The 21,874-nt window shown below is 55.6% G+C and overlaps 5 pseudogenes; all 5 read right to left on the bottom strand.

Annotated features, from left to right (window-relative positions):
- Positions 1–400: 400 nt before the first annotated feature.
- Positions 401–1,183, bottom strand: LOC118696487 (feather keratin Cos1-2-like; annotated as a pseudogene).
- A 4,340-nt stretch (positions 1,184–5,523) lies between these two features.
- Positions 5,524–6,304, bottom strand: LOC118696486 (feather keratin Cos1-2-like; annotated as a pseudogene).
- Positions 6,305–10,644: 4,340 nt separating this feature from the next.
- LOC118696485 (feather keratin Cos1-2-like) lies at positions 10,645–11,427 on the bottom strand (annotated as a pseudogene).
- A 4,340-nt stretch (positions 11,428–15,767) lies between these two features.
- Positions 15,768–16,550, bottom strand: LOC118696484 (feather keratin Cos1-2-like; annotated as a pseudogene).
- Positions 16,551–20,890: 4,340 nt separating this feature from the next.
- LOC118696482 (feather keratin Cos1-2-like) lies at positions 20,891–21,673 on the bottom strand (annotated as a pseudogene).
- Between the last annotated feature and the right edge of the window lie 201 nt (positions 21,674–21,874).

The raw sequence follows: 21,874 nt of genomic DNA, 5'->3' as shown, positions 1-21,874 counted from the left end.
CACGGAGCATCCACCCTCGGCTTCCTCCAGCTTTAGCCGTGAGCTGAATGGAAGAGTTCCCAAACACGGAAGGAGAAAGTAGAGGGCCAGGTTTGGATGCAAAAGAACTTTATTGAGTCTAAGGAAGAGAAGGAGGCAGCTCAAAGAGGACACCAGGAGTAGACGCAGGGGGACAGTGGGGGTGTCCATTTGCCTGGCCTGCAGAGGGATGGAGGGAGGCAAACAGGCCCCACTAGGCTGGCATTGGGTGGTGCAGACAGGAAAGGCAGGGAAGGGAAGAGAGTGGAAGGAAAAAGGAGTAAATGAAGGGCACAAATCCACTGTTCCAAAGATCCATCTTCAGTGCAGCTCCATGTTCTGAGGTTGTGGAGGTTCTTGCCTGAGGATGTTTGCAGCAGCTTTAGCAGGGGCGACAACAACTGCTGCCATAGCAGTTGGTGATGCAGGAGATGTCAAAGCCCCCAGAGCTGATGGGCACTCCGCCACAGCTGAGGATGTTGCCAACAGCAGCAGAGGTGGAGGATCCCACGGCGGTGTTCTGGGGGAAGGAGCTGAGGATGGGGCCAGGCAGGGTCACCAGCACAGGGGAGGGTTCAATGACAACGTGGGAGCTCTGGCACTGCCTGACACAGCACTCATTGCAGCTGCTGGCCAGCGGGCAGGGGCCACCGGGTTGGCAGCAAGGGTCACAGGGCCTGCAGCAGGACATGGCTGGGGCTCACAGGTGCACCTGGCACAGAGGGCAGGGAGAAGCACAAAGTGAGGACACGTGAGAAGCAGCACAGCACCCAAACACCCTGCAGCCAAGGCACCTCCTGGCCCCCATTGCATTGCCCAGCCCAAAGCCCAGGAGCCACCTCAGCCAAGTCCCAGCCTCGCTCTCTGCCTGCACAAGACCTTCTCTCCCCTGCCCTCTCCCAGCACAAGCAGCTCCCAGCCATGGGCTCTTGTAGCCCCTCTCAGCTGAGACCTCCAGGCAGGCAAGAGCTGCTCTTGAAGCAGCAGCAGCAGCTGCAGGAGGAGAAGAGGCTTCCCACTCACCTGATTCCTGAAGAGGAGAAGGAGGTGAGAGAAGTGGCTGAGAGAGCAGAGACTTGGGCTGCCTTTTATAGCAGTCCTGCCCTGCCTCAGGCCCACAGGCACCTTAGTGGAAGCCATAATTTTGTGACCAGCTCATGTCAAATGTGCACCATCCCAGTTAATGGTAGGGGCTGTGTCCTGATTTCCTGCACTGCAGCCTCTATTTCCTGGCTTCTGCCCTGTGCATTCCTATCTAAAGAATCCTTCTAGTGCCAGCAATGAGAGATCCAAGAACTGCCAGGATATAAAAACGTCAGAGGAGGCAGAATGCTTGGATCATGGTCTGGTGGAATTCCAGGCAGGACCCTGACCTGAACCTGTGTCATTCCTGTGGGTTTCTTTGTGGCAAAGCTCTCAGGGCATCACTCTCATTCTTCCTCTATCCCTGCCCATCTCTCCCGATTCCCTTTGTTACATCCCATGCTTTTTCACGTGTAGCCTATTTTCCTGGCCCATTTTGGGAATGGATCGGGGACAGAAGGTGTTCTTTGTGGTCTTGTTTCCTCTCTATTGCATCTCCCTTTGGTCAGCACTCCATGGCTGCTTCTGCAGCTCATTCCTGCTCTTGCCCTGGGCTGGACTCTGAGCTGTGCTCGGTGGCCCTTGGCTGGATGGATGGTGCCCAGCAAGCTGCTCTGTCAATCCCCTTTCTCAGGCAGAAAGACAAGAGAAAACCAAACTGATGTCTACTTGAAGTTTGAGAGAAGGCAGTTTTCCAAAGCTAAAATGAAAGTTTATGCATGCGCAAGTACACTGGGAAAGAAAATCAATTTATGGCCTCCTTCCCTCAGGAAGTGATGGCTGGCAATTTCCCAGGAAGCAGGGCTTCTTCCTGCGTCATGGTTGCTCCTGATGGCACACTTTGTACCTAAGGCTGCAGGAATGGGCTCTGTGAGAAGAGTCCAGTGGCTCCAGCCAGCTGTGACTGAGTCAGCTCCAGCTGTGTCCAAAGGGCACTCAGCGCTGCCCAGCACTGAGCACATTTGTCCCGCTGCTGATGCCTCTGAGAAAGCAGATTTCCTTAAAAATGGTTTGGGCTGGAAGGCAACTTCAAGACCATTTCTTTCCCATCCTCCTTTCCTCAGCATTTGGGCACTCACTAAACCAGTTGTGTTTAAACCACACACTTGCTCCAAGTTGTGTCCAGACTGGTGTTGCACCCATGCAGGGCTGAGGAATCTAAAGCCTTCCTGGACATGTTGTTTCTATGCCTCACCGAACTCACAGAGAGAGGATGTCTTTGCCGGTTTGAAGGCAAGAGTAACAAATTGCACTGCAGGAGTTGCAACACTGTGCTTCCTCCACCCTTTTTCCAGTAAGCAAACTGGCGGAGTTGTCAGATAAAGAAGGAGGAATCAGAGGCCAAGGTTTGAATGCAAAAGGAACTTTATTGAGTGAAAAGAAGTGGAGCAGAAGGCTCAGAGAGGGCCCCCAAGGGCAGCCACGAATATGCAGCAGGGATGTCTGATGTCATGGGCTGCCAAGGGAAGGAAGCCAGCCGGACCCACTAGGCAGGCATTGAGTAGTGGTGACAGGAAAGGAAGGGAAGAGAAAAAAGAGAAGAGGAGAAGACGGAAGCAATTGTCTGATGGCCTAAACCCAATGTGTTAAGTTCTGCCGTCATTCCATCACCATGATCCAAGCTCTTGGAGGTTCTTGCCTGAGGATGTTGGCGGCACCATCTTTAGCAGGGACGACAGCATCTGCTGCCACCATAGCAGTTGGTGATGCAGGAGTTGTCAAAGCCCCCAGAGCTGATGGGCACTCCCTCAGAGCTGAGGATGCTGCCAACAGCAGCAGAGGTGGAGGATCCCACGGCGGTGTTCTGGGGGGAGGAGCTGAGGATGGGCCCAGGCAGGGTCACCAGCACAGCAGGCGGCTGAATGACAACGTGGGAGCTCTGGCACTGCCTGACACAGCACTCATTGCAGCTGCTGGCCAGCGGGCAGGGGCCACCGGGCTGGCAGCAAGGCTCACAGGGCCGGCACTGCTGGCACTTCTCAGAGCAGGACATGTCTGGAGCCTGGCGCTGCACCTGGCACAGAGGGCAGGGAGGAAGCAGAGCACACGCACACCTCAGACACAGCCCGCAAGGCACCCCCAGCAGCACAAGGCCCCTGCTGCCTGCACAGCTCCAGCCTGGCCAGCCCCAACCTGGGCATCCTTTGCCTCAGCCCAGCACGCTCCTGCCCAGCTCAGCCAGGCCCAGCTCTGCTCCTGCCTAACCTGGAGGAAAATCAGCACCTCAGCCCAGCCTCAGCCTCTGCACAGAACACACGCTCTCCCCTCTGCCCACACCAGCACCATTGCAGAACAGCCCCAGAAGGACAAGGAGCAGCAACAAGGGCCAGAAAGGTCAATGCTGCCATGCACAGGGTGCAGGAGAAAGGGGCTTCCAACTCACCTGGTTCCCAAGGAGCAGGAGGTGACAGGAGAGGTGGAGAGAGCCCCCAGTTGGGCTGCCTTTTATCCTGGCCCCACAGTGCCTCAGGGCCCACAGTTTGTGCTGTGTAGGTGACGATATTCCTGCATGATCCCAAATGAATGGAAAGATCTCTGGGAATGGAATGGCATGAGTTGGATTTTCCCTCTACAATGACTTTGCGTTTCCTGGCTTACCTCATTCCCAATCCCTCAGGGACACTTCTTCTGAGCGCTGGTATGCAAGATTCCATGATTCCTGGGGCCAAGGATGTGTCCGTGTGGGTAAGAGACAAGAACTAGGTGCAGAAAGGATCACAAGGAAGGAGGTGTTGGCTGCCTGAGGCATTCTTTGGGATATTTCATGTTCCTTCTGACTGGAAGTGCCTCATCTTCTCCCAGGCCTCCAGTCTTTGGCTCATCAGCCAACTGCTCTCCTTCATGCCTTGCCTTTGAGGTAAAACCTCTTTGCCTTCCTCCTCGTCCTTCACAGTGCATGAGACTCCTGTAGCAGTGCTGCCTGAGCTTCTGTCCTGCTTGGTGTTGCCAGAATCTGCTCTGGCCGGGAGCTCCCCAGCATCTCCTCAGTCCCATCCCTTCCTCAGGCCTCTGCCCCATGTGCTCCCCCACAGACATGTGTGTGGCAGTGTGGCTGTGGCCCCAGTGTGTGACAGTGTCTGCACATGCCTGTGCTTGTGCCCTGCTGGGAACAGCCCCTGAGAGCCTCTGGCCTGCACGGGGATGGTTGTGCACAGGGCAGGGCCCTTGTGTGCAGCGCCCTGGCCGTGTGCCTGTGCCCGTGTGCTGGGCTCTGTGCTCTGGGCTCATCTCTGAGCACACCTGGCCAGGCTGGCAGTGTGTCAGTGCCCTGGCTGTGTGTGCACAGCTGGGCCTGAGCTGAGCTCTCAGCCCAGCCATTGCACGGCCTGTAGGGCCTTCCCTGCCCAGCAGTGCCAGCCACTGACACACACTCAGCCCCCAGTTGCTTCTCTGCAGGAGCCTGGACAGGGCCACAGCACCCACATCTCTCAAGGACAATCCCAAACCCAGGCCATGCCTGTGATGCCACCTCCAGGCAGCCTTGGGGCCCTCAGCTGTTGCCCAGGTTCCTTGTTCCCGACTCATGGAGAAGGGTTGATATGACAGGGTTCGGGTGACTCTGTTGGGATGGGGGAGGCCCCTGACCACAGAGGCCTTTGCCTCATTGTCCAGGAGCTGTGGGAAAATGATGCTGTCATGGAGAATGAGGGATGTGGAGAGAAACTGTTATCCGTGTCTGGGAGGTGAATGCTGGAATATGGGCGAGTTTTTGCTCTCTCAAATCCAGAAGAGGAAACAGTGGCAGCCTTCAACATGGTGCGAGGATACTTTTGGTTTTGCTTCCACTGTCGTGCTCACTTGATCCTGTGAAAGCATTCAGCTCTGCCTGTGAACTTAGAAGCTGAGCAAAAGACTAATGTGAGGGAGGTGTTTGAAGAGAGGAGGTTGTGGAATATCCCCAGGCACTGCTGTTTCCCATTCTCTGTCACCATTTGACATCATTATCTCCTGATGATCACTATTTTGGGGAAGCCAGGGGTTTGTTTGGGAGCAACAATAGAAAGCCACAAAGCAAAGGCCACCACGGAGCATCCACCCTCGGCTTCCTCCAGCTTTAGCCGTGAGCTGAATGGAAGAGTTCCCAAACACGGAAGGAGAAAGTAGAGGGCCAGGTTTGGATGCAAAAGAACTTTATTGAGTCTAAGGAAGAGAAGGAGGCAGCTCAAAGAGGACACCAGGAGTAGACGCAGGGGGACAGTGGGGGTGTCCATTTGCCTGGCCTGCAGAGGGATGGAGGGAGGCAAACAGGCCCCACTAGGCTGGCGTGGGGTGTTGCTGACAGAAAAGGCAGGGAAGGGAAGAGAGTGGAAAGAAACAGGAGTAAATGAAGGGCACAAATCCATTGTTCCAAAGATCCATCTTCAGTGCAGCTCCATGTTCTGAGGTTGTGGAGGTTCTTGCCTGAGGATGTTTGCAGCAGCTTTAGCAGGGGCGACAACAACTGCTGCCATAGCAGTTGGTGATGCAGGAGATGTCAAAGCCCCCAGAGCTGATGGGCACTCCGCCACAGCTGAGGATGTTGCCAACAGCAGCAGAGGTGGAGGATCCCACGGCGGTGTTCTGGGGGAAGGAGCTGAGGATGGGGCCAGGCAGGGTCACCAGCACAGGGGAGGGTTCAATGACAACGTGGGAGCTCTGGCACTGCCTGACACAGCACTCATTGCAGCTGCTGGCCAGCGGGCAGGGGCCACCGGGTTGGCAGCAAGGGTCACAGGGCCTGCAGCAGGACATGGCTGGGGCTCACAGGTGCACCTGGCACAGAGGGCAGGGAGAAGCACAAAGTGAGGACACGTGAGAAGCAGCACAGCACCCAAACACCCTGCAGCCAAGGCACCTCCTGGCCCCCATTGCATTGCCCAGCCCAAAGCCCAGGAGCCACCTCAGCCAAGTCCCAGCCTCGCTCTGCCTGCACAAGACCTTCTCTCCCCTGCCCTCTCCCAGCACAAGCAGCTCCCAGCCATGGGCTCTTGTAGCCCCTCTCAGCTGAGACCTCCAGGCAGGCAAGAGCTGCTCTTGAAGCAGCAGCAGCAGCTGCAGGAGGAGAAGAGGCTTCCAACTCACCTGATTCCTGAAGAGGAGAAGGAGGTGAGAGAAGTGGCTGAGAGAGCAGAGACTTGGGCTGCCTTTTATAGCAGTCCTGCCCTGCCTCAGGCCCACAGGCACCTTAGTGGAAGCCATAATTTTGTGACCAGCTCATGTCAAATGTGCACCATCCCAGTTAATGGTAGGGGCTGTGTCCTGATTTCCTGCACTGCAGCCTCTATTTCCTGGCTTCTGCCCTGTGCATTCCTATCTAAAGAATCCTTCTAGTGCCAGCAATGAGAGATCCAAGAACTGCCAGGATATAAAAACGTCAGAGGAGGCAGAATGCTTGGATCATGGTCTGGTGGAATTCCAGGCAGGACCCTGACCTGAACCTGTGTCATTCCTGTGGGTTTCTTTGTGGCAAAGCTCTCAGGGCATCACTCTCATTCTTCCTCTATCCCTGCCCATCTCTCCCGATTCCCTTTGTTACATCCCATGCTTTTTCACGTGTAGCCTATTTTCCTGGCCCATTTTGGGAATGGATCGGGGACAGAAGGTGTTCTTTGTGGTCTTGTTTCCTCTCTATTGCATCTCCCTTTGGTCAGCACTCCATGGCTGCTTCTGCAGCTCATTCCTGCTCTTGCCCTGGGCTGGACTCTGAGCTGTGCTCGGTGGCCCTTGGCTGGATGGATGGTGCCCAGCAAGCTGCTCTGTCAATCCCCTTTCTCAGGCAGAAAGACAAGAGAAAACCAAACTGATGTCTACTTGAAGTTTGAGAGAAGGCAGTTTTCCAAAGCTAAAATGAAAGTTTATGCATGCGCAAGTACACTGGGAAAGAAAATCAATTTATGGCCTCCTTCCCTCAGGAAGTGATGGCTGGCAATTTCCCAGGAAGCAGGGCTTCTTCCTGCGTCATGGTTGCTCCTGATGGCACACTTTGTACCTAAGGCTGCAGGAATGGGCTCTGTGAGAAGAGTCCAGTGGCTCCAGCCAGCTGTGACTGAGTCAGCTCCAGCTGTGTCCAAAGGGCACTCAGCGCTGCCCAGCACTGAGCACATTTGTCCCGCTGCTGATGCCTCTGAGAAAGCAGATTTCCTTAAAAATGGTTTGGGCTGGAAGGCAACTTCAAGACCATTTCTTTCCCATCCTCCTTTCCTCAGCATTTGGGCACTCACTAAACCAGTTGTGTTTAAACCACACACTTGCTCCAAGTTGTGTCCAGACTGGTGTTGCACCCATGCAGGGCTGAGGAATCTAAAGCCTTCCTGGACATGTTGTTTCTATGCCTCACCGAACTCACAGAGAGAGGATGTCTTTGCCGGTTTGAAGGCAAGAGTAACAAATTGCACTGCAGGAGTTGCAACACTGTGCTTCCTCCACCCTTTTTCCAGTAAGCAAACTGGCGGAGTTGTCAGATAAAGAAGGAGGAATCAGAGGCCAAGGTTTGAATGCAAAAGGAACTTTATTGAGTGAAAAGAAGTGGAGCAGAAGGCTCAGAGAGGGCCCCCAAGGGCAGCCACGAATATGCAGCAGGGATGTCTGATGTCATGGGCTGCCAAGGGAAGGAAGCCAGCCGGACCCACTAGGCAGGCATTGAGTAGTGGTGACAGGAAAGGAAGGGAAGAGAAAAAAGAGAAGAGGAGAAGACGGAAGCAATTGTCTGATGGCCTAAACCCAATGTGTTAAGTTCTGCCGTCATTCCATCACCATGATCCAAGCTCTTGGAGGTTCTTGCCTGAGGATGTTGGCGGCACCATCTTTAGCAGGGACGACAGCATCTGCTGCCACCATAGCAGTTGGTGATGCAGGAGTTGTCAAAGCCCCCAGAGCTGATGGGCACTCCCTCAGAGCTGAGGATGCTGCCAACAGCAGCAGAGGTGGAGGATCCCACGGCGGTGTTCTGGGGGGAGGAGCTGAGGATGGGCCCAGGCAGGGTCACCAGCACAGCAGGCGGCTGAATGACAACGTGGGAGCTCTGGCACTGCCTGACACAGCACTCATTGCAGCTGCTGGCCAGCGGGCAGGGGCCACAGGGCTGGCAGCAAGGCTCACAGGGCCGGCACTGCTGGCACTTCTCAGAGCAGGACATGTCTGGAGCCTGGCGCTGCACCTGGCACAGAGGGCAGGGAGGAAGCAGAGCACACGCACACCTCAGACACAGCCCGCAAGGCACCCCCAGCAGCACAAGGCCCCTGCTGCCTGCACAGCTCCAGCCTGGCCAGCCCCAACCTGGGCATCCTTTGCCTCAGCCCAGCACGCTCCTGCCCAGCTCAGCCAGGCCCAGCTCTGCTCCTGCCTAACCTGGAGGAAAATCAGCACCTCAGCCCAGCCTCAGCCTCTGCACAGAACACACGCTCTCCCCTCTGCCCACACCAGCACCATTGCAGAACAGCCCCAGAAGGACAAGGAGCAGCAACAAGGGCCAGAAAGGTCAATGCTGCCATGCACAGGGTGCAGGAGAAAGGGGCTTCCAACTCACCTGGTTCCCAAGGAGCAGGAGGTGACAGGAGAGGTGGAGAGAGCCCCCAGTTGGGCTGCCTTTTATCCTGGCCCCACAGTGCCTCAGGGCCCACAGTTTGTGCTGTGTAGGTGACGATATTCCTGCATGATCCCAAATGAATGGAAAGATCTCTGGGAATGGAATGGCATGAGTTGGATTTTCCCTCTACAATGACTTTGCGTTTCCTGGCTTACCTCATTCCCAATCCCTCAGGGACACTTCTTCTGAGCGCTGGTATGCAAGATTCCATGATTCCTGGGGCCAAGGATGTGTCCGTGTGGGTAAGAGACAAGAACTAGGTGCAGAAAGGATCACAAGGAAGGAGGTGTTGGCTGCCTGAGGCATTCTTTGGGATATTTCATGTTCCTTCTGACTGGAAGTGCCTCATCTTCTCCCAGGCCTCCAGTCTTTGGCTCATCAGCCAACAGCTCTCCTTCATGCCTTGCCTTTGAGGTAAAACCTCTTTGCCTTCCTCCTCGTCCTTCACAGTGCATGAGACTCCTGTAGCAGTGCTGCCTGAGCTTCTGTCCTGCTTGGTGTTGCCAGAATCTGCTCTGGCCGGGAGCTCCCCAGCATCTCCTCAGTCCCATCCCTTCCTCAGGCCTCTGCCCCATGTGCTCCCCCACAGACATGTGTGTGGCAGTGTGGCTGTGGCCCCAGTGTGTGCCAGTGTCTGCACATGCCTGTGCTTGTGCCCTGCTGGGAACAGCCCCTGAGAGCCTCTGGCCTGCACGGGGATGGTTGTGCACAGGGCAGGGCCCTTGTGTGCAGCGCCCTGGCCGTGTGCCTGTGCCCGTGTGCTGGGCTCTGTGCTCTGGGCTCATCTCTGAGCACACCTGGCCAGGCTGGCAGTGTGTCAGTGCCCTGGCTGTGTGTGCACAGCTGGGCCTGAGCTGAGCTCTCAGCCCAGCCATTGCACGGCCTGTAGGGCCTTCCCTGCCCAGCAGTGCCAGCCACTGACACACACTCAGCCCCCAGTTGCTTCTCTGCAGGAGCCTGGACAGGGCCACAGCACCCACATCTCTCAAGGACAATCCCAAACCCAGGCCATGCCTGTGATGCCACCTCCAGGCAGCCTTGGGGCCCTCAGCTGTTGCCCAGGTTCCTTGTTCCCGACTCATGGAGAAGGGTTGATATGACAGGGTTCGGGTGACTCTGTGGGGATGGGGGAGGCCCCTGACCACAGAGGCCTTTGCCTCATTGTCCAGGAGCTGTGGGAAAATGATGCTGTCATGGAGAATGAGGGATGTGGAGAGAAACTGTTATCCGTGTCTGGGAGGTGAATGCTGGAATATGGGCGAGTTTTTGCTCTCTCAAATCCAGAAGAGGAAACAGTGGCAGCCTTCAACATGGTGCGAGGATACTTTTGGTTTTGCTTCCACTGTCGTGCTCACTTGATCCTGTGAAAGCATTCAGCTCTGCCTGTGAACTTAGAAGCTGAGCAAAAGACTAATGTGAGGGAGGTGTTTGAAGAGAGGAGGTTGTGGAATATCCCCAGGCACTGCTGTTTCCCATTCTCTGTCACCATTTGACATCATTATCTCCTGATGATCACTATTTTGGGGAAGCCAGGGGTTTGTTTGGGAGCAACAATAGAAAGCCACAAAGCAAAGGCCACCACGGAGCATCCACCCTCGGCTTCCTCCAGCTTTAGCCGTGAGCTGAATGGAAGAGTTCCCAAACACGGAAGGAGAAAGTAGAGGGCCAGGTTTGGATGCAAAAGAACTTTATTGAGTCTAAGGAAGAGAAGGAGGCAGCTCAAAGAGGACACCAGGAGTAGACGCAGGGGGACAGTGGGGGTGTCCATTTGCCTGGCCTGCAGAGGGATGGAGGGAGGCAAACAGGCCCCACTAGGCTGGCGTGGGGTGTTGCTGACAGAAAAGGCAGGGAAGGGAAGAGAGTGGAAAGAAACAGGAGTAAATGAAGGGCACAAATCCATTGTTCCAAAGATCCATCTTCAGTGCAGCTCCATGTTCTGAGGTTGTGGAGGTTCTTGCCTGAGGATGTTTGCAGCAGCTTTAGCAGGGGCGACAACAACTGCTGCCATAGCAGTTGGTGATGCAGGAGATGTCAAAGCCCCCAGAGCTGATGGGCACTCCGCCACAGCTGAGGATGTTGCCAACAGCAGCAGAGGTGGAGGATCCCACGGCGGTGTTCTGGGGGAAGGAGCTGAGGATGGGGCCAGGCAGGGTCACCAGCACAGGGGAGGGTTCAATGACAACGTGGGAGCTCTGGCACTGCCTGACACAGCACTCATTGCAGCTGCTGGCCAGCGGGCAGGGGCCACCGGGTTGGCAGCAAGGGTCACAGGGCCTGCAGCAGGACATGGCTGGGGCTCACAGGTGCACCTGGCACAGAGGGCAGGGAGAAGCACAAAGTGAGGACACGTGAGAAGCAGCACAGCACCCAAACACCCTGCAGCCAAGGAACCTCCTGGCCCCCATTGCAGTGCCCAGCTCAAAGCCCAGGAGCCACCTCAGACAAGTCCCAGCCTCGCTCTCTGCCTGCACAAGACCTTCTCTCCCCTGCCCTCTCCCAGCACAAGCAGCTCCCAGCCATGGGCTCTTGTAGCCCCTCTCAGCTGAGACCTCCAGGCAGGCAAGAGCTGCTCTTGAAGCAGCAGCAGCAGCTGCAGGAGGAGAAGAGGCTTCCAACTCACCTGATTCCTGAAGAGGAGAAGGAGGTGAGAGAAGTGGCTGAGAGAGCAGAGACTTGGGCTGCCTTTTATAGCAGTCCTGCCCTGCCTCAGGCCCACAGGCACCTTAGTGGAAGCCATAATTTTGTGACCAGCTCATGTCAAATGTGCACCATCCCAGTTAATGGTAGGGGCTGTGTCCTGATTTCCTGCACTGCAGCCTCTATTTCCTGGCTTCTGCCCTGTGCATTCCTATCTAAAGAATCCTTCTAGTGCCAGCAATGAGAGATCCAAGAACTGCCAGGATATAAAAACGTCAGAGGAGGCAGAATGCTTGGATCATGGTCTGGTGGAATTCCAGGCAGGACCCTGACCTGAACCTGTGTCATTCCTGTGGGTTTCTTTGTGGCAAAGCTCTCAGGGCATCACTCTCATTCTTCCTCTATCCCTGCCCATCTCTCCCGATTCCCTTTGTTACATCCCATGCTTTTTCACGTGTAGCCTATTTTCCTGGCCCATTTTGGGAATGGATCGGGGACAGAAGGTGTTCTTTGTGGTCTTGTTTCCTCTCTATTGCATCTCCCTTTGGTCAGCACTCCATGGCTGCTTCTGCAGCTCATTCCTGCTCTTGCCCTGGGCTGGACTCTGAGCTGTGCTCGGTGGCCCTTGGCTGGATGGATGGTGCCCAGCAAGCTGCTCTGTCAATCCCCTTTCTCAGGCAGAAAGACAAGAGAAAACCAAACTGATGTCTACTTGAAGTTTGAGAGAAGGCAGTTTTCCAAAGCTAAAATGAAAGTTTATGCATGCGCAAGTACACTGGGAAAGAAAATCAATTTATGGCCTCCTTCCCTCAGGAAGTGATGGCTGGCAATTTCCCAGGAAGCAGGGCTTCTTCCTGCGTCATGGTTGCTCCTGATGGCACACTTTGTACCTAAGGCTGCAGGAATGGGCTCTGTGAGAAGAGTCCAGTGGCTCCAGCCAGCTGTGACTGAGTCAGCTCCAGCTGTGTCCAAAGGGCACTCAGCGCTGCCCAGCACTGAGCACATTTGTCCCGCTGCTGATGCCTCTGAGAAAGCAGATTTCCTTAAAAATGGTTTGGGCTGGAAGGCAACTTCAAGACCATTTCTTTCCCATCCTCCTTTCCTCAGCATTTGGGCACTCACTAAACCAGTTGTGTTTAAACCACACACTTGCTCCAAGTTGTGTCCAGACTGGTGTTGCACCCATGCAGGGCTGAGGAATCTAAAGCCTTCCTGGACATGTTGTTTCTATGCCTCACCGAACTCACAGAGAGAGGATGTCTTTGCCGGTTTGAAGGCAAGAGTAACAAATTGCACTGCAGGAGTTGCAACACTGTGCTTCCTCCACCCTTTTTCCAGTAAGCAAACTGGCGGAGTTGTCAGATAAAGAAGGAGGAATCAGAGGCCAAGGTTTGAATGCAAAAGGAACTTTATTGAGTGAAAAGAAGTGGAGCAGAAGGCTCAGAGAGGGCCCCCAAGGGCAGCCACGAATATGCAGCAGGGATGTCTGATGTCATGGGCTGCCAAGGGAAGGAAGCCAGCCGGACCCACTAGGCAGGCATTGAGTAGTGGTGACAGGAAAGGAAGGGAAGAGAAAAAAGAGAAGAGGAGAAGACGGAAGCAATTGTCTGATGGCCTAAACCCAATGTGTTAAGTTCTGCCGTCATTCCATCACCATGATCCAAGCTCTTGGAGGTTCTTGCCTGAGGATGTTGGCGGCACCATCTTTAGCAGGGACGACAGCATCTGCTGCCACCATAGCAGTTGGTGATGCAGGAGTTGTCAAAGCCCCCAGAGCTGATGGGCACTCCCTCAGAGCTGAGGATGCTGCCAACAGCAGCAGAGGTGGAGGATCCCACGGCGGTGTTCTGGGGGGAGGAGCTGAGGATGGGCCCAGGCAGGGTCACCAGCACAGCAGGCGGCTGAATGACAACGTGGGAGCTCTGGCACTGCCTGACACAGCACTCATTGCAGCTGCTGGCCAGCGGGCAGGGGCCACAGGGCTGGCAGCAAGGCTCACAGGGCCGGCACTGCTGGCACTTCTCAGAGCAGGACATGTCTGGAGCCTGGCGCTGCACCTGGCACAGAGGGCAGGGAGGAAGCAGAGCACACGCACACCTCAGACACAGCCCGCAAGGCACCCCCAGCAGCACAAGGCCCCTGCTGCCTGCACAGCTCCAGCCTGGCCAGCCCCAACCTGGGCATCCTTTGCCTCAGCCCAGCACGCTCCTGCCCAGCTCAGCCAGGCCCAGCTCTGCTCCTGCCTAACCTGGAGGAAAATCAGCACCTCAGCCCAGCCTCAGCCTCTGCACAGAACACACGCTCTCCCCTCTGCCCACACCAGCACCATTGCAGAACAGCCCCAGAAGGACAAGGAGCAGCAACAAGGGCCAGAAAGGTCAATGCTGCCATGCACAGGGTGCAGGAGAAAGGGGCTTCCAACTCACCTGGTTCCCAAGGAGCAGGAGGTGACAGGAGAGGTGGAGAGAGCCCCCAGTTGGGCTGCCTTTTATCCTGGCCCCACAGTGCCTCAGGGCCCACAGTTTGTGCTGTGTAGGTGACGATATTCCTGCATGATCCCAAATGAATGGAAAGATCTCTGGGAATGGAATGGCATGAGTTGGATTTTCCCTCTACAATGACTTTGCGTTTCCTGGCTTACCTCATTCCCAATCCCTCAGGGACACTTCTTCTGAGCGCTGGTATGCAAGATTCCATGATTCCTGGGGCCAAGGATGTGTCCGTGTGGGTAAGAGACAAGAACTAGGTGCAGAAAGGATCACAAGGAAGGAGGTGTTGGCTGCCTGAGGCATTCTTTGGGATATTTCATGTTCCTTCTGACTGGAAGTGCCTCATCTTCTCCCAGGCCTCCAGTCTTTGGCTCATCAGCCAACAGCTCTCCTTCATGCCTTGCCTTTGAGGTAAAACCTCTTTGCCTTCCTCCTCGTCCTTCACAGTGCATGAGACTCCTGTAGCAGTGCTGCCTGAGCTTCTGTCCTGCTTGGTGTTGCCAGAATCTGCTCTGGCCGGGAGCTCCCCAGCATCTCCTCAGTCCCATCCCTTCCTCAGGCCTCTGCCCCATGTGCTCCCCCACAGACATGTGTGTGGCAGTGTGGCTGTGGCCCCAGTGTGTGCCAGTGTCTGCACATGCCTGTGCTTGTGCCCTGCTGGGAACAGCCCCTGAGAGCCTCTGGCCTGCACGGGGATGGTTGTGCACAGGGCAGGGCCCTTGTGTGCAGCGCCCTGGCCGTGTGCCTGTGCCCGTGTGCTGGGCTCTGTGCTCTGGGCTCATCTCTGAGCACACCTGGCCAGGCTGGCAGTGTGTCAGTGCCCTGGCTGTGTGTGCACAGCTGGGCCTGAGCTGAGCTCTCAGCCCAGCCATTGCACGGCCTGTAGGGCCTTCCCTGCCCAGCAGTGCCAGCCACTGACACACACTCAGCCCCCAGTTGCTTCTCTGCAGGAGCCTGGACAGGGCCACAGCACCCACATCTCTCAAGGACAATCCCAAACCCAGGCCATGCCTGTGATGCCACCTCCAGGCAGCCTTGGGGCCCTCAGCTGTTGCCCAGGTTCCTTGTTCCCGACTCATGGAGAAGGGTTGATATGACAGGGTTCGGGTGACTCTGTGGGGATGGGGGAGGCCCCTGACCACAGAGGCCTTTGCCTCATTGTCCAGGAGCTGTGGGAAAATGATGCTGTCATGGAGAATGAGGGATGTGGAGAGAAACTGTTATCCGTGTCTGGGAGGTGAATGCTGGAATATGGGCGAGTTTTTGCTCTCTCAAATCCAGAAGAGGAAACAGTGGCAGCCTTCAACATGGTGCGAGGATACTTTTGGTTTTGCTTCCACTGTCGTGCTCACTTGATCCTGTGAAAGCATTCAGCTCTGCCTGTGAACTTAGAAGCTGAGCAAAAGACTAATGTGAGGGAGGTGTTTGAAGAGAGGAGGTTGTGGAATATCCCCAGGCACTGCTGTTTCCCATTCTCTGTCACCATTTGACATCATTATCTCCTGATGATCACTATTTTGGGGAAGCCAGGGGTTTGTTTGGGAGCAACAATAGAAAGCCACAAAGCAAAGGCCACCACGGAGCATCCACCCTCGGCTTCCTCCAGCTTTAGCCGTGAGCTGAATGGAAGAGTTCCCAAACACGGAAGGAGAAAGTAGAGGGCCAGGTTTGGATGCAAAAGAACTTTATTGAGTCTAAGGAAGAGAAGGAGGCAGCTCAAAGAGGACACCAGGAGTAGACGCAGGGGGACAGTGGGGGTGTCCATTTGCCTGGCCTGCAGAGGGATGGAGGGAGGCAAACAGGCCCCACTAGGCTGGCGTGGGGTGTTGCTGACAGAAAAGGCAGGGAAGGGAAGAGAGTGGAAAGAAACAGGAGTAAATGAAGGGCACAAATCCATTGTTCCAAAGATCCATCTTCAGTGCAGCTCCATGTTCTGAGGTTGTGGAGGTTCTTGCCTGAGGATGTTTGCAGCAGCTTTAGCAGGGGCGACAACAACTGCTGCCATAGCAGTTGGTGATGCAGGAGATGTCAAAGCCCCCAGAGCTGATGGGCACTCCGCCACAGCTGAGGATGTTGCCAACAGCAGCAGAGGTGGAGGATCCCACGGCGGTGTTCTGGGGGAAGGAGCTGAGGATGGGGCCAGGCAGGGTCACCAGCACAGGGGAGGGTTCAATGACAACGTGGGAGCTCTGGCACTGCCTGACACAGCACTCATTGCAGCTGCTGGCCAGCGGGCAGGGGCCACCGGGTTGGCAGCAAGGGTCACAGGGCCTGCAGCAGGACATGGCTGGGGCTCACAGGTGCACCTGGCACAGAGGGCAGGGAGAAGCACAAAGTGAGGACACGTGAGAAGCAGCACAGCACCCAAACACCCTGCAGCCAAGGAACCTCCTGGCCCCCATTGCAGTGCCCAGCTCAAAGCCCAGGAGCCACCTCAGACAAGTCCCAGCCTCGCTCTCTGCCTGCACAAGACCTTCTCTCCCCTGCCCTCTCCCAGCACAAGCAGCTCCCAGCCATGGGCTCTTGTAGCCCCTCTCAGCTGAGACCTCCAGGCAGGCAAGAGCTGCTCTTGAAGCAGCAGCAGCAGCTGCAGGAGGAGAAGAGGCTTCCAACTCACCTGATTCCTGAAGAGGAGAAGGAGGTGAGAGAAGTGGCTGAGAGAGCAGAGACTTGGGCTGCCTTTTATAGCAGTCCTGCCCTGCCTCAGGCCCACAGGCACCTTAGTGGAAGCCATAATTTTGTGACCAGCTCATGTCAAATGTGCACCATCCCAGTTAATGGTAGGGGCTGTGTCCTGATTTCCTGCACTGCAGCCTCTATTTCCTGGCTTCTGCCCTGTGCATTCCTATCTAAAGAATCCTTCTAGTGCCAGCAATGAGAGATCCAAGAACTGCCAGGATATAAAAACGTCAGAGGAGGCAGAATGCTTGGATCATGGTCTGGTGGAATTCCAGGCAGGACCCTGACCTGAACCTGTGTCATTCCTGTGGGTTTCTTTGTGGCAAAGCTCTCAGGGCATCACTCTCATTCTTCCTCTATCCCTGCCCATCTCTCCCGATTCCCTTTGTTACATCCCATGCTTTTTCACGTGTAGCCTATTTTCCTGGCCCATTTTGGGAATGGATCGGGGACAGAAGGTGTTCTTTGTGGTCTTGTTTCCTCTCTATTGCATCTCCCTTTGGTCAGCACTCCATGGCTGCTTCTGCAGCTCATTCCTGCTCTTGCCCTGGGCTGGACTCTGAGCTGTGCTCGGTGGCCCTTGGCTGGATGGATGGTGCCCAGCAAGCTGCTCTGTCAATCCCCTTTCTCAGGCAGAAAGACAAGAGAAAACCAAACTGATGTCTACTTGAAGTTTGAGAGAAGGCAGTTTTCCAAAGCTAAAATGAAAGTTTATGCATGCGCAAGTACACTGGGAAAGAAAATCAATTTATGGCCTCCTTCCCTCAGGAAGTGATGGCTGGCAATTTCCCAGGAAGCAGGGCTTCTTCCTGCGTCATGGTTGCTCCTGATGGCACACTTTGTACCTAAGGCTGCAGGAATGGGCTCTGTGAGAAGAGTCCAGTGGCTCCAGCCAGCTGTGACTGAGTCAGCTCCAGCTGTGTCCAAAGGGCACTCAGCGCTGCCCAGCACTGAGCACATTTGTCCCGCTGCTGATGCCTCTGAGAAAGCAGATTTCCTTAAAAATGGTTTGGGCTGGAAGGCAACTTCAAGACCATTTCTTTCCCATCCTCCTTTCCTCAGCATTTGGGCACTCACTAAACCAGTTGTGTTTAAACCACACACTTGCTCCAAGTTGTGTCCAGACTGGTGTTGCACCCATGCAGGGCTGAGGAATCTAAAGCCTTCCTGGACATGTTGTTTCTATGCCTCACCGAACTCACAGAGAGAGGATGTCTTTGCCGGTTTGAAGGCAAGAGTAACAAATTGCACTGCAGGAGTTGCAACACTGTGCTTCCTCCACCCTTTTTCCAGTAAGCAAACTGGCGGAGTTGTCAGATAAAGAAGGAGGAATCAGAGGCCAAGGTTTGAATGCAAAAGGAACTTTATTGAGTGAAAAGAAGTGGAGCAGAAGGCTCAGAGAGGGCCCCCAAGGGCAGCCACGAATATGCAGCAGGGATGTCTGATGTCATGGGCTGCCAAGGGAAGGAAGCCAGCCGGACCCACTAGGCAGGCATTGAGTAGTGGTGACAGGAAAGGAAGGGAAGAGAAAAAAGAGAAGAGGAGAAGACGGAAGCAATTGTCTGATGGCCTAAACCCAATGTGTTAAGTTCTGCCGTCATTCCATCACCATGATCCAAGCTCTTGGAGGTTCTTGCCTGAGGATGTTGGCGGCACCATCTTTAGCAGGGACGACAGCATCTGCTGCCACCATAGCAGTTGGTGATGCAGGAGTTGTCAAAGCCCCCAGAGCTGATGGGCACTCCCTCAGAGCTGAGGATGCTGCCAACAGCAGCAGAGGTGGAGGATCCCACGGCGGTGTTCTGGGGGGAGGAGCTGAGGATGGGCCCAGGCAGGGTCACCAGCACAGCAGGCGGCTGAATGACAACGTGGGAGCTCTGGCACTGCCTGACACAGCACTCATTGCAGCTGCTGGCCAGCGGGCAGGGGCCACCGGGCTGGCAGCAAGGCTCACAGGGCCGGCACTGCTGGCACTTCTCAGAGCAGGACATGTCTGGAGCCTGGCGCTGCACCTGGCACAGAGGGCAGGGAGGAAGCAGAGCACACGCACACCTCAGACACAGCCCGCAAGGCACCCCCAGCAGCACAAGGCCCCTGCTGCCTGCACAGCTCCAGCCTGGCCAGCCCCAACCTGGGCATCCTTTGCCTCAGCCCAGCACGCTCCTGCCCAGCTCAGCCAGGCCCAGCTCTGCTCCTGCCTAACCTGGAGGAAAATCAGCACCTCAGCCCAGCCTCAGCCTCTGCACAGAACACACGCTCTCCCCTCTGCCCACACCAGCACCATTGCAGAACAGCCCCAGAAGGACAAGGAGCAGCAACAAGGGCCAGAAAGGTCAATGCTGCCATGCACAGGGTGCAGGAGAAAGGGGCTTCCAACTCACCTGGTTCCCAAGGAGCAGGAGGTGACAGGAGAGGTGGAGAGAGCCCCCAGTTGGGCTGCCTTTTATCCTGGCCCCACAGTGCCTCAGGGCCCACAGTTTGTGCTGTGTAGGTGACGATATTCCTGCATGATCCCAAATGAATGGAAAGATCTCTGGGAATGGAATGGCATGAGTTGGATTTTCCCTCTACAATGACTTTGCGTTTCCTGGCTTACCTCATTCCCAATCCCTCAGGGACACTTCTTCTGAGCGCTGGTATGCAAGATTCCATGATTCCTGGGGCCAAGGATGTGTCCGTGTGGGTAAGAGACAAGAACTAGGTGCAGAAAGGATCACAAGGAAGGAGGTGTTGGCTGCCTGAGGCATTCTTTGGGATATTTCATGTTCCTTCTGACTGGAAGTGCCTCATCTTCTCCCAGGCCTCCAGTCTTTGGCTCATCAGCCAACAGCTCTCCTTCATGCCTTGCCTTTGAGGTAAAACCTCTTTGCCTTCCTCCTCGTCCTTCACAGTGCATGAGACTCCTGTAGCAGTGCTGCCTGAGCTTCTGTCCTGCTTGGTGTTGCCAGAATCTGCTCTGGCCGGGAGCTCCCCAGCATCTCCTCAGTCCCATCCCTTCCTCAGGCCTCTGCCCCATGTGCTCCCCCACAGACATGTGTGTGGCAGTGTGGCTGTGGCCCCAGTGTGTGCCAGTGTCTGCACATGCCTGTGCTTGTGCCCTGCTGGGAACAGCCCCTGAGAGCCTCTGGCCTGCACGGGGATGGTTGTGCACAGGGCAGGGCCCTTGTGTGCAGCGCCCTGGCCGTGTGCCTGTGCCCGTGTGCTGGGCTCTGTGCTCTGGGCTCATCTCTGAGCACACCTGGCCAGGCTGGCAGTGTGTCAGTGCCCTGGCTGTGTGTGCACAGCTGGGCCTGAGCTGAGCTCTCAGCCCAGCCATTGCACGGCCTGTAGGGCCTTCCCTGCCCAGCAGTGCCAGCCACTGACACACACTCAGCCCCCAGTTGCTTCTCTGCAGGAGCCTGGACAGGGCCACAGCACCCACATCTCTCAAGGACAATCCCAAACCCAGGCCATGCCTGTGATGCCACCTCCAGGCAGCCTTGGGGCCCTCAGCTGTTGCCCAGGTTCCTTGTTCCCGACTCATGGAGAAGGGTTGATATGACAGGGTTCGGGTGACTCTGTGGGGATGGGGGAGGCCCCTGACCACAGAGGCCTTTGCCTCATTGTCCAGGAGCTGTGGGAAAATGATGCTGTCATGGAGAATGAGGGATGTGGAGAGAAACTGTTATCCGTGTCTGGGAGGTGAATGCTGGAATATGGGCGAGTTTTTGCTCTCTCAAATCCAGAAGAGGAAACAGTGGCAGCCTTCAACATGGTGCGAGGATACTTTTGGTTTTGCTTCCACTGTCGTGCTCACTTGATCCTGTGAAAGCATTCAGCTCTGCCTGTGAACTTAGAAGCTGAGCAAAAGACTAATGTGAGGGAGGTGTTTGAAGAGAGGAGGTTGTGGAATATCCCCAGGCACTGCTGTTTCCCATTCTCTGTCACCATTTGACATCATTATCTCCTGATGATCACTATTTTGGGGAAGCCAGGGGTTTGTTTGGGAGCAACAATAGAAAGCCACAAAGCAAAGGCCACCACGGAGCATCCACCCTCGGCTTCCTCCAGCTTTAGCCGTGAGCTGAATGGAAGAGTTCCCAAACACGGAAGGAGAAAGTAGAGGGCCAGGTTTGGATGCAAAAGAACTTTATTGAGTCTAAGGAAGAGAAGGAGGCAGCTCAAAGAGGACACCAGGAGTAGACGCAGGGGGACAGTGGGGGTGTCCATTTGCCTGGCCTGCAGAGGGATGGAGGGAGGCAAACAGGCCCCACTAGGCTGGCGTGGGGTGTTGCTGACAGAAAAGGCAGGGAAGGGAAGAGAGTGGAAAGAAACAGGAGTAAATGAAGGGCACAAATCCATTGTTCCAAAGATCCATCTTCAGTGCAGCTCCATGTTCTGAGGTTGTGGAGGTTCTTGCCTGAGGATGTTTGCAGCAGCTTTAGCAGGGGCGACAACAACTGCTGCCATAGCAGTTGGTGATGCAGGAGATGTCAAAGCCCCCAGAGCTGATGGGCACTCCGCCACAGCTGAGGATGTTGCCAACAGCAGCAGAGGTGGAGGATCCCACGGCGGTGTTCTGGGGGAAGGAGCTGAGGATGGGCCCAGGCAGGGTCACCAGCACAGGGGAGGGTTCAATGACAACGTGGGAGCTCTGGCACTGCCTGACACAGCACTCATTGCAGCTGCTGGCCAGCGGGCAGGGGCCACCGGGCTGGCAGCAAGGGTCACAGGGCCTGCAGCAGGACATGGCTGGGGCTCACAGGTGCACCTGGCACAGAGGGCAGGGAGAAGCACAAAGTGAGGACACGTGAGAAGCAGCACAGCACCCAAAGACCCTGCAGCCCAGGCACCTCCTGGCCCCCATTGCATTGCCCAGCTCAAAGCCCAGGAGCCACCTCAGCCAAGTCCCAGCCTCTCTTTCTGTCTGCACAAGACCTTCTCTCCCCTGCCCTCTCCCAGCACAAGCAGCTCCCAGCCATGGGCTCTTGTAGCCCCTCTCAGCTGAGACCTCCAGCCAGGCAAGAGCTGCTCTTGAAGGAGCAGCAGCAGCAGGAGGAGGAGAAGAGGCTTCCAACTCACCTGATTCCTGAAGAGGAGAAGGAGGTGAGAGAAGTGGCTGAGAGAGCAGAGACTTGGGCTGCCTTTTATAGCAGTCCTGCCCTGCCTCAGGCCCACAGGCACCTTAGTGGAAGCCATAATTTTGTGACCAGCTCATGTCAAATGTGCACCATCCCAGTTAATGGTAGGGTCTGTGTCCTGATTTCCTGCACTGCAGCCTCTATTTCCTGGCTTCTGCCCTGTGCGTTCCTATCTAAAGAATCCTTCTAGTGCCAGCAATGAGAGATCCAAGAACTGCCAGGATATAAACACGTCAGAGGAGGCAGAATGCTTGGATCATGGTCTGGTGGAATTCCAGGCAGGC

This window comes from Molothrus ater, chromosome 27 (assembly GCF_012460135.2).
Source record: "Molothrus ater isolate BHLD 08-10-18 breed brown headed cowbird chromosome 27, BPBGC_Mater_1.1, whole genome shotgun sequence".
Classification (NCBI taxonomy): Eukaryota; Metazoa; Chordata; class Aves; order Passeriformes; family Icteridae; genus Molothrus; species Molothrus ater.
The sequence above is the reverse complement of the archived record's forward strand: the minus strand, read 5'-3'. Positions and strand labels throughout refer to the sequence as shown.